Here is a 12,510-nt window from a genome sequence, read left to right as displayed (position 1 = left end):
ATCGAGTCCTGCATCAGGCTCCCTGCTCAGTGAGGAGTCTGCTTCTCCCTCTCCCTCTGCCCCTCATGCTGGCTTTCTCGCCTTTTCTCCCATAAAAAAAAAAATCTTAAAAAAAAAAACCCTACTTAACATCATACTTAATGATGAGAAACTAGGTACTTTCCCACTTGATTAGGAACATGACAAGAATGTACTTTCTTGCCACTCCTTTTTTTTAAGATTATTTATTTATTCATAGGGACACAGAGAGAGAGAGAGAGCGAGAGAGAGAGAGAGGCAGAGACACACAGGCAGAGGGAGAAGCAGGCTCCATGAAGGGAGCCCGACGTGGGACTCGATCCAAGGTCTCCAGGATCCCGCCCTAGGCTGCAGGTGGCGCTAAACCGTTGCACCCCTGGGGCTGCCCCTCCTTTTTTTTTTTTTTTTTTTTGAGGTCTTATTTACTCATGAGAGACACAGAGAGAAAGAGAGAGGCAGAGACACAGGCAGAGAAAGAAGCAGGCTTCCCACAGGGAGCCCGATGTGGGACTTGATCCTGGGACTCTGGGATCATGCCCTGAGCCAAAGGCAGGTGCTAAACCACAGAGCCGCCCAGGTGTCCCCTCTCTTGCCACTCCTATTCAACATCATACTTGAAGTCATATATGATGGAATAAGACAAGAAAAGGGGGTAAAGATGAACAGGTTGTGTAAGAAGATATAATGCAGTCTTTGTTGCAGATGACATGACTGTCTATGTAGAAAATCCCAATGAATCAATAACAACAACAACAACAACAAAAAAAAACACCTGAAAGTAAGTGGTTATAGCAAGTTTGCAGCATATAAGGTTAATATATAAAAGTCAATTGTCTTTTGTGTACCAGCAACAATCAAATGGAATTTGAAATTAAAAACAATACCATATGCATTAGCACCAAAATTGAAATAGAGATCAAAGATTCAAGTTAATTGAGAGATGTCTATGCATATGGGTAGGAATACTCATTATGTCAAGATGTCAGTTCTTTCCAACTTGATCTATAGATTTAATGCAATCTTAATCCAAGAATAGAGAGCCCAGAAATAGATCCACACAAAGGTAGTCAAGTCATATTAGACAAAGGAGCAAAAGGTAACTTAATAGAGAAACAATAGTCTTTTCACTAAATGGTACTTGAACAATTGGATACCCACATGCAAAAAATGAATCTATACACTTTCCACAAAAAAGTAACTCAGAATGAATTATAAACCTAAATATACAGAACTCCTAGAAGATAAAATAGAAAATCTATCTGACTTTGGTTTTGGTGATGACTTTTCATATAAAGCACCAAAATCATGATCTGTGAAAGAAAAATGAAGTTAGACTTCATTAAAATTAAAATGTCTTCTGCTCTGCAGTGGACACTGTTGAGAGAATGAAGTAAACCAAAAATTGAGAGGAAAATCTTTGCAAAATATGTCTGATAAAGGAAGGACTGGTATCCAAATATATAAAGAACTCTTAAAACTCAATGGGAAAGCAACTCAATTTTTTAAAAAATATTTATTCATGAGCAACACAGAGAGAGAGGCAGAAACACAGGCAGAGGGAGAAGCAGGCTCCCCATGGAGAGCCCAATGCAGGACTCAATCCCAGGACCCCAGGATCATGCCCTGAGCCGAAGGCAGACTCTCAACCACTGAGCAAGCCAGGCGTCCCCAACTCAATGTTTTTTTTTTTTTTTTTTAAGATTTTATTTATTCATGAGAGACAGAGAGAGAGAGAGGCAGAGACACAGGCAGAGGGAGAAGCAGGCACCATGCAGGGAGCCTGATGTGGGACTCGATCCAGGGACTCCAGGATCACACCCTGGGCCAAAGGCAGGAGCTAAACCGCTGAGCCACCCAGGGATCCCCTCAATGTTTTTTAATGGACAAAAGAGCTGAACAGGCACATCACCAAAGAAGATATACAAATAATTATATAAAGAGGTATTCAACATTATATATCAAAAAGGAATGGAAAACTAAGACAACAAGAAGATACCACTCACTATACATTGCTAAACATCTGTAGGAATTGTCAAAGTCCAAAACACTAATAACACCAAATGCTATTGAGTATGTGGGGCAATAGGAACTTGTTCATTGTTGGTGGGAATACAAAATAATACAGTGAGTTTGGAAGACCATTTAGCAGTTTTTTTGCTTTTTGTTTTTGTTTGGTTTATTATTATTATTATTTATTTTTTATAAAACCTAAACATGCTCTTACCATATGATCCAGGAATCATGTTCCTTGGTATTTACTCAAATGATCTGAAAATTTAACATTCACATGAAAATCTGCACACTAATGTTTATAATAGCTTTATTCATAATTACCAAAACTTGGAAGCAAACAGGATGTCTTTCAGTAAGTGAATGGATAAATAGACTGTGGTACATCCAGACAGTGGAATGTTATTCAATGATGAAAGAGTAATGAGCTATTAAGCCACGAAAAGACATGAAGGACACTTAACTGTATATTGCAAAGTGAAAGAAGCCAATCTGAAAAAGCCACATAGTGCAGGATTCTAACTATGTGACGTTCTTAGAAAGACAAAACTATGGAGAAAATAGCATCCGTTGTTTCTGGGGATCAGAAGGTGGAAGGGAAGAATGACTTAGGTAGAGCACAGGGATTCTTAGGACAGTGAAACTATGATACTGTAATGGTGTATACATGTCATTATACATTTGTCAAAACCCATAGAATGTACAACACAAAGTGTAAACCCTACTGTAAATTTGACTATAGACAATCATATCAATATTGGCTCATCAGTTCTGACAAATGCACTATACTAATGCAAGATGTTAATAATGGGGGAAATAGGGTAGAGGGTTATCTGGGAACTCTGTACTTTCTGCTCATTTTTCTATAGATCTAAAACTACTCTAAAAAGAAAACCTATTATTTTGTACACACACACGTATTTTTTTTTAAGATTTTATTTATTCATGAAAGACACACAGAGAGAGAGAGAGAGAGAGAGAGGTGCAAAGACACAGGTAGAGGGAGAAGCAGGCTCCATGCAGGGAGCCCGATGCGGGACTTAATCTCGGGATTCCAGGATCACGCCCTGGGCTGAAGACAGGTGCTAAATCGCTGAGCCACCCAGGGATCACATACACACATATTTTTTTAAGTAAACTACAGCCAACATGAGGCTTGAATTCATGACCCCGATCAAGACTTGTGTGTTCTATGGACTGAGCCAGCCTGGTGCTCCAGTCTATTGTTTTAAAAAAATAAAGAGAAGAGAGGCTATTTAAAAAGCCGTGCATGAGGAGAGAGTTGGAGTGATGGAAGTGATGTTTACACATGTGTATATGTTAATCAAAACTTACTTAATCACATTTAAGATCTGTAACATTTAACTGCATGTAAATTTTCTCTCAATAAAAATCAACTGTATATTATTATCTGTGCTTAATTTGGCTGTAGTCAACTAAATATATGATGCAACACTGAAAAACTTAAAGGAAGCAGGACTCAGCTATAAATAAGTGTTCTTGACCTTGAAGAGATACTGCGGTGTTCTTGAGCGTCATGAATAGGTAGAGAATGGCTCTCTCAAATGTATTTCCTTGCACAGCTAGTCTTTCAGGTTAGCTAATTTGTAGAGGAAAAAATTCTAGCTCCAGGTTTCATTCCTCTGTGGATTTTTTTGCTGCCTCATTATATCTTTTATTTCGGATTTAGTCAGAAGGGAAATGCCACCTCAGGTTTGAGCCCACATATGACAGAAATCTTGGTAGAGAAGCATTCTTGTGAACTTGTTCTTGAAGGTAGTAGAAGTCTGTGTAAGCAAAGAAATTGGGATTCACAGCAGCAGGAGTGGCCATGATCTATTGGTGAATGATAGAGGCAAAGCTGACCTGACTCAGCAGGAGAAGAGTTGTATTCAGGATCCATGAGAAATGAGTACTTACATGTAAGGATGAGAACCTTGTGTTTGGTCCCATAATCTTGGAATAATTGGGAAAAGATACAGTTATCTTTCTCTTCCATACTCAGGATTTGAGTGATGTGAACTCATTTCAGTGGCTGCCATGGTTAATTTTACATTGGCCAGGCTATGGCACCCAGTTGTTTGGTCAAACACCATTGTAGAGGTTGTTTGTTCAATGACACTAGTGTTCAAATTAGTAGAATTTTGAGTAAAACAGTTACCCTCTATAATGTTGTGGGCGTTGTCCAATCAGATGAGAGTCTTAAGAGAAAATGGCTGAGATTCCCCAAAGAGGAAGAAATCCTACCTCCAAGCTGCCTTTGCATTAAGACTGCAACATCAGGGCACCTGGGTGGCTCAGTCAGTGGAGTGTCTAACTCTTGATTTTGGCTCAGATCATGATCATACAGTTGTGGGATTGAGCACTGCTTGCTGCTTACAGGCGCAGACTTCTGTGCTGTCCCTTACGTGGACCTAGTTTATACAACTGGGCTTCTCCCCTGGTTCCTTATTTGCACTCTAGTAACCTGGTAGTTCTGGAACCATGCCATAAACCAAGACCAACTTTTTTTTATTTTTTATTTTTTATGATAGTCACACACAGAGAGAGAGAGAGAGAGGCAGAGACATAGGCAGAGGGAGAAGCAGGCTCCATGCACCGGGAGCCCGACGTGGGACTCGATCCCTGGTCTCCAGGATCACGCCCTGGGCCAAAGGCAGGCACCAAACCGCTGCGCCACCCAGGGATCCCAACCAAGACCAATTTGACTGGGCTCTGATCCCATCTAGTTTATGTTGGCTCCTGTGCCCCTGGGTATCTAACACTGCTCACCCTACTGTAAGTCTCGTTCAACCTGGATAAATTTATCTTGAACTTTAATTTTTGGTTCCGCTTGACTGTGTGTGTTACCACCCCTCAGTGACCATCAGTGCCATGTCTTTGATGGATAAGACCTCTTGGGTGGATCCAACTTGAACCGAACCCAAGTTTTTCTTGCTCTAGTGGAACTGACATGCATTTAGGAACCCACTCTCGTTCCTGGGTTGGTGAATCTAGTTCCACTGGCTCTAGTTTATTTCCTGGTTCCTGCTGGTTAGCCTTTGGGGGCCCAACACGCTTCACATTTTGGTCTGTAAGGGTTCTAATAGAGTAGTCTAGTCATACCACATATAATACAGGCAAATAAGAATATCTTAAGTAGGAAAATGACATGATAAAAGTGGTATTTTAGGATAACAATCTCTTAGTATTATACAGGACAGATTGGAAGAAAGGGACTGGCTAGCATGTTAACCTATTAATTTGGAGATGTGATGCTTAAGATCAAGCCTAGAGTAATAGTGAATATAACAAGAAAATCTTAACATTTTATGCCAGTAAAATACATTTGCATAAAGATGTTCGCTGCAGAATAATTTATAACAGCAAAAACTTGCAATGACCTAAATATCCAACAGCATAGGAATGATTTAAGTAAATTTTAGTTGTAGCCCACTTCATGAAATGCTGTATAACCAACTAAATAAACTGTTAAGAAGGCCATTAATCAAAATGGAAAAGTGCCTATGATGTATATTAAAGGGGAAAAAAGCAGGATAGTAAAAATGCACACTGATGCAGCTGCTATGGGAAACAGTATGGAGGTTCCTCAAAAAATTAAGAATAGAATTACCATATGATCCAGTATTCCACTACTAGGAGTTTACTCAAAGAATACCAAAACACCAGTTTGAAAAGATATTTGTACCCTGTGTTTATTGCAGCATTATTAACAATAGCCAAATTGCAGAAGCAGCCCAAGTGTCCATTGATAGATGAACAGATAAAGAACATGTGGTGTATATACACAATGGAATATTACTCAGCTCTAAAAAAGAATGAGATCTTGCCATTTCCAACAACATGGATGTATCTAGAGAGCATAATGCTAAATGAAATAAGCGAGAGACAAATACCATATAATTTCACTCATGTGTGGAATTTAAGAAACAAACCAACAAAAGAGACAAACCAAAAAACAGACTCTTAAATGTAGTAGAACAAACTGATGGTTACCAGAGGGGAGGTGGGTGGGGGCATGAGGGAAATAGGTGAAAGGGATTAAAGAATACCCTTATCTTAATGAGCATTGAGTAATGTGCAGAATTGTTGAATCACTATATTGTATACCTGAAACTAAAAAACACTGTATGTTAATTATACTGTAATTAAAATTTTTAAACGGTATAAAATATGTACATAATTATTACAAAGTCAGTAAATATGCATATAAAATATGTATATAAATTATATGAAATGGTAACGATGGTGGTAGAGCTGGAATTATGTATGTTTTTTCTCTATTTTTCAAATTTCTATAACATGATCATATTAGTTTTAAAGATTCTATAATCCAGATTCCTATTGAGACTAATTCTTTCTCTCATTTAAATGATAATTTTAACAAATTTATTGGTGTTATCATATCTCCTATGTCCTGGAATGAGTTTTGAGTGAGTATAAATATAGCTATTTTGAGAAAGTCATCATTTCATTAGCAAAAGCAGATTTGGCCATTGATGAAAAATACAAAGAAGCAACAACAATAGAAACATCTTTTTCCAGGCACTCCAAGGAAGACCTACTTACTGAAAATCTCTGCATTGGATTTATATTGATTTCTAGCATAGCTGGGCTCTGGTGCTCCTCTGCACAACCAGGTGGCCATAATTTATACTCACTTTCTGTTCCCTTTTGGCTGTGATGGGAATTAGTGTTGAAATCAATAAGCCCTAACCATTGTCTCACTGACACAGTGTTCAGCTGTGATTTTTTGTCCTCCAATACTGTTCCTCATCTCTACTTTGAGGCAGTGCTAACTTATTTGGTAAGATTATAGACTTTGAACTAAGACAAATATGGGCTCATATTCTAGGACTTTTGCTCATAGCTGTATGACTGTGGGCAAGTTACATAATCCTTCCATGTCTTGTTTGCTCTGGGGATGATATTACTTACCTTTGGGGATTGGAGGGTAGTTGAAGTAAGGCAAAGGAAGAACTATTGATAGAGCTGTCATTCAGCTTTACCAAGTTGCTGCTGAGGGAGAAGGGCCCTGGGCCCTCAGTGGACCCTATAAATAACCTCTACTTGCCCCTGTTAGAGGAGATCAGGGCAGAGCTGTTCTCAAAGACCTTAAGTCATTTGACTCAATGGGCTCTGAAATATCATCTACATTAATGACTCTCCTGGGACATTTGGAAGCTGCCAGAATTTAGGGTCCAGATAATTTTATGCAGCTACAGGATTTATTAAGGACAGTAATTTCCAGAGGAGGTTGGAAAGTTGGCAGTCTTTGTATACCTTCATGGTGGCAAAGATGAACAGATAAGTGAGTAGTCCAGAAATAACCTCTGAATTTATATGTAATAGCTCTTTTAACTCCTCCCCCCTGAATGCCCTTTTGTGGTATTTCTTGTTTTACCACCATTTCTTCCTGCTATTATCCTGAGCCTCTGTGAGCCCAGCTCCTGGTCACATCAATGTAGGAGCTCAGGCCACTCAGAAACACCTACAGGACACCCTCTAGCATCACAGGAGACGTTATAATACAAGGCCAGAGTCAGTAAGTACCAAATAGTAAGGGAAATGAGTCAGATGGGAGATGTCCTGGCCATCCTTCCACCACTCTCTTCATCTGTCCTTGTCTGAGAATCTGGGCCTCTTTGTAATGACAAAATCCATAACTCTGGTTGCCTCCCATGTTCAATTCCTCACTTTGTATGTTTCTACCTTAAATTTTAGCACACCCCAAAAACTATTACACACCCCAAAGACGCACCCCAGCAATCTTATATGAGGCCCCAAACAAGTGATTGGTGAGGTTGATGTACCCACAACCTCCAAGAATAGTTTTAACTCTGGCCTGATGACAGGGACCGAGACTGAAGGATGCTCAAGGGGTACTCATACACAGCCCAGAGAGCAACTCCATTTCTGTGAAGAATACCCAGATGGGAAGCTCCAGGTCTATCCTGTCTGATGGGAGGGACCTCTTGGAAGAGATTAACTTGTCTTTGTATCTTTAAACTGGTCAGCTACCCCTAGCACATGAGTCTGATTCTCAAGGTAAATGAATTTCTGCTCTGATATATTGTGCACAGTTTAGAATGCCAAATATTTATTTCAGGATTACACTCTGCTTCAGGAAGATATTTCTAATGCCTTTGGCTCTTGATCTCTTGCCTCACCTCCTGTTTATGGGCATATACTTGTCCCTCTGATCTCATACTTGGTGCTGTCCTTTGAGCATGGACTTGTATTTCTCTTTACAATGATTTTCATTTACCCTCAGGACTACCTTTGCTTCTACCTCTTTGAGTCAACAAGTATGCCTGGTTCAGCCTTGCCCTCATAGCAGCTGACATTACCTCCTTATGGCAAATATTTTCCCCCTAACCCTGCTAATAAGAACCACATATAAGAAACTAACATACCGGGATCCCTGGGTGGCGCAGCGGTTTAGCGCCTGCCTTTGGCCCAGGGCGCGATCCTGGAGACCCGGGATCGAATCCCACATCGGGCTCCCAGTGCATGGAGCTTGCTTCTCCCTCTCCCTCTGCCTATGTCTCTGCCTCTCTCTCTCTCTCTCTCTCTCTCTCTCCGTGTGTGTGTGACTATCATAAAAAAATAAAAAAGAAACTAACATACCAGTCTACCATCTACCATAAGGACTACATAGCTCTAGAGAAATTTTCACCTCTTTTACCCCACAAAATTCCAGTCTACTACCACCAGTAGTAAACCAGTCTATGGTTTATAGAGAGCAGAGTCAGAAACCATTCAAGTATGAACACTTTAAGACTGACAGGGTACAGCAGAAAGAGGTGTGGAGTGCAATTAGGAAGCTGTAAATAATATTCATCTAACAGTCTTGCTCATGGACTCTGATCTCTGCACTTTGTTACCTGTGTTTCTTCTCTGTTTCTATCTCTAACCTGTTTCCTCTTGGCTGGATCCATGAACTTGCTGGCTCTTCTTTTTGACTTACCTCTTCCACATAGCATTTTGACAACACTCCTATTCTCTGTCCCCTGTCTTGTCCTCCATCATGCCTGTTGGGTGTGGAATGACCAGGTCCCCCTCCACCAACTGCTACCCTTTTCCTTATATTAAGGTCTAGCTCTAATTAACACCTCATCAAAACTGACCAAAGCATCCCACTCCTGAGCACCCCAGCTCCATACCCCTGGCAACAGATACCTTTGAATGGGACTAATGCCTCCTATGGGGAATTTAGAAAGAAGGGTGGTTAAGTGATGGGGGAAGGGATTGAGCAAAGAGATAGTAGGAAGTGGGAAAGAGTGAAGCCAGGGAAGAGCCATGGCCGGAGAGGAAGAACTGTAAGGTCATTTAGGTAATATTTGGGAGATAAAACATTTGAAAGAATGAAGACAAATAATCAATGAAATTCTCTGAGAACAAAATTAAATTATGTGGAGGTGAGAGGTGCACATAAGAAAAGAAAATGGGCATAATCAAAGGGAGATATGTGGTTGGATTGAGCACTGGGAAGGTGAAATACAGGTTCTAAGGTGTTCCAAGGTGAGATGAAAAGAGTGGGCAACTAAAACATTAAGCAGAGAATTCCCATGAAAGGGCACTGTCACGGTTCCTGTCCTCAAGAAAGGGATATTCTAAAAATTATTTATTTTTAGTAATCTGTATACCCAAGGTGGGGCTCGAACTCACAACCCTGAGATCAAAAGTCATATGCTCTTCCAACTGACCAGGCAGGTGCCCCCAAGAGATGGATATTCTAAAAGATGGCTTGAATAAGTACAAAAATAACTATACAACAAGGCAGACTATGAACCACACTCAAAAAAGTACAAATAAAGGGGAATGGCATGCAGAAAAAAGGATGCCATGGTAGTCAGCACCCAGTGCTGTGCCTTATATGAAGTCTATACTCAACAAAACCATTTCAGGAGAAAAGCTGACATTGGAAAGGGTACGTGCATGCTTTTGAAATTGCGTAGCTGATGTTGAATTCTCCACTAGTGATTTTTGACAATGGATGCACATAAGGATCCCCTGGGAAACTTTTTGAATGACCAATATTCAGACTCCACATTCAGAGATTCTGAATGCAGGGCTAGGGCTAGGCATTAGTATTTTTCTAAAGTTCCCAGATGATTCTAAAGGCCAGCCAGGATGAGAAGTGTTGGGTCTTTGTGTATATATTTTTTTCTTTTGAAAGACTTAAGGGGCTTAAAATACAAGGAGAGAAACACAAAGTTGAGAAATAAGAGATATAGAGTCTAGATTTAGTGCCCATTAATACATCTTGGATAATTTCTTTTCAGGGCTGCCTGGGTGGCTTAGTCAGTTGAGCATCCGCCTCTTGATTTCAGCTCAGGTCATGATCTCAGGATCATGAAATTGAGAAAGCCCAGTAGGGGGTTTGGGCACTGCTCAGCACCAAGTCTGCTTGTCACTTTCCTTCCCCCTTTGTGCCCCTCTTTGGGCTTACTCCTGCACTTTCTCTCTCTGTCTCTCTAAAATAAATAAATAAGTCTTAAAAAATTCTTTTCATCAGTACAGTAAAAAATGTTACATACACTCAGGGTCATATTTCATTTCTGTCCCTTGGCTCTCTCAGGAGTTTGGAGAATTAAACTTGGGGATTTTTTTCAGTAGGAAGTTACTGTGTAAATACATTTAACTACTATAATCAGTCAAAGGAAAATCATTTTTTTAATTTTTAAAAATTGAGGTATAATTGACATACAACATTAGTTTCTGGCATATCATGTTATTTTTGTTAACAAAAATCTATTATGATTAAGAGTCCATCATAATAAATTTATGCCTTTTGACATCTATCATCTCATTTGTTTCTGTCAAAATCTTTGCCAGTTAAGTATTATCTTTATTTTGCAAATGCCTGGCCTACAATCACACCTCCTTATGTGACAAAGACACTCTCTACTCTTTATTTTTCTTTCTTCAGTCTTAGTCATCTTTCTAAGTCTTTGTTGATAGGGTATATTTTACAAAGAGTCAGTAGTATCATTTTTAATGTAAAGAGTAAAAACTATGGCCCTGTATGTTCAACCAGTTGCCTAAGTAGCAGGATGATGGAACAGAAATAAAATATATTAAGAAGGATTAGTAAATCAGGAGAAATTGGCATTTGCCACTGGCCATTGCTAAGGAGATTAAAAAGACACAAAGAATAGTAACAAACTACAATAAACTATTCAGGTTTTAGCATCATAACTGCTAAGTAAATGTTAAAAGGTTGAATAAATGAATGGATGAATTTTAAAATATTTATGGAAGTGACTATAATGATACATAAATCATTGAATACTTATATATGCCGGACAGTATTTTTAGCCCTTTACTTGTATTATCTCTCCCTTTTTTAAAGATTTTAAATAATCTCTATGCTCAGTGTGGGGCTCAAACTCATAACCCCAAGATCCAGAATCACATACTCCATTGACTGAGCCAGCGAGACGCTCCAGTGTTATCTCTTTTTAATCAACATCTAATTCTTTTAGGTTGGTATTATTATTATTCCTCATTTTAGAGATGAAGAAACTGAAGTCCAGAAAGATTAATTATAGTACGGAGGCTCTGTTGTCTAGTCCACTAGTAGCACAGTGGCAAGGTCGTTAGTTACCAAATTTCATAATGCAATCAGCCGACTGTACTCTTCCTTGAGCAAGCTAGGCCCAAGTGCCTCCATTTATCTTTTCTCTTTGTGGTGCCACCTGCTGGAGATGGGACCTGCTCATTACCACCTTTCCCTACTACTGTCTCTTCTAGCCATTCAGTAGTGACTTCCTGTTCCAAAGTCTATCTGCACCACTTGCCAAGGTACCTCTTCAGCCTTAACTGGGGACAGGAATAGGTGGCAACAGGGCTGATAATTTTATACATAACATGGAGACTCTGTCCCAGGGCATGGATTCCAGTCCTCTGGACTCTGGAATCATCTCTCATCTTTGATGTCTTACCCTTGTCAGCCACAGCAAAAACCAGTCCATCCTCTGTCCAGCTGTTCTGCAGTTTATTGACTCTGTCGAAGTCATCAATTCTAAGGTGCTCCGTTAGGAAAAATTTACTACTAAGAAAAATAGACACACCCAATTGTTATTTTTATTTTTATTATTTTAGGGAGGGGGGCAGAGGGAGAGAGAGAATCTTAAGCAGGCTCCATACCCAGGGCAGAGCCGGTTGCAGGGCTCGATCTCACAATGCTGAGATCATGACCTAAGCCAAAATCAAGAGTCAGACACTTAACTGACTAAGCCACCCAGGCGCCCCATAAACACATTCAATTATAATGGCATGATGTCACCAATTGAAAGATGCATCCCTGTTTCAAGAAGTTAAAATGTGTTAAAAAAAAAAAAAGCATCTTAAAATTGATGAAATATGGCATATAAATGTGTTTTGATAGATTTTTCTAACACTTACGGGCTGTTTATAGCCAGCTTTTTTCATGACCACTGCTTCTATCAACTTGCAATGTTTATCCCTCCCTTT

At 39.6% G+C, this 12,510-nt stretch overlaps 1 long non-coding RNA gene across 3 annotated transcripts in view; it reads left to right on the top strand.

Moving 5' to 3' along the window:
- LOC144313822 (uncharacterized) overlaps positions 1 to 12,510 on the top strand; it is a 53,029-nt gene that overhangs the window by 28,203 nt on the left and 12,316 nt on the right. Inside the window, exon 4 of one of the 3 annotated variants that reach the window (XR_013379440.1) lies at positions 4,563 to 6,185. The exons of the other annotated variants lie outside the window; for them this stretch is intronic. This is a non-coding gene — a long non-coding RNA (uncharacterized LOC144313822). Of the gene's footprint in view, positions 1 to 4,562; positions 6,186 to 12,510 lie in introns of those variants that run through there. 3 annotated transcript variants of the gene reach the window in all.

Source organism: Canis aureus, chromosome 5 (genome assembly GCF_053574225.1).
Source record: "Canis aureus isolate CA01 chromosome 5, VMU_Caureus_v.1.0, whole genome shotgun sequence".
NCBI classification, from domain to species: Eukaryota; Metazoa; Chordata; class Mammalia; order Carnivora; family Canidae; genus Canis; species Canis aureus.
This window is presented reverse-complemented; position numbering and strand designations above follow the sequence as displayed.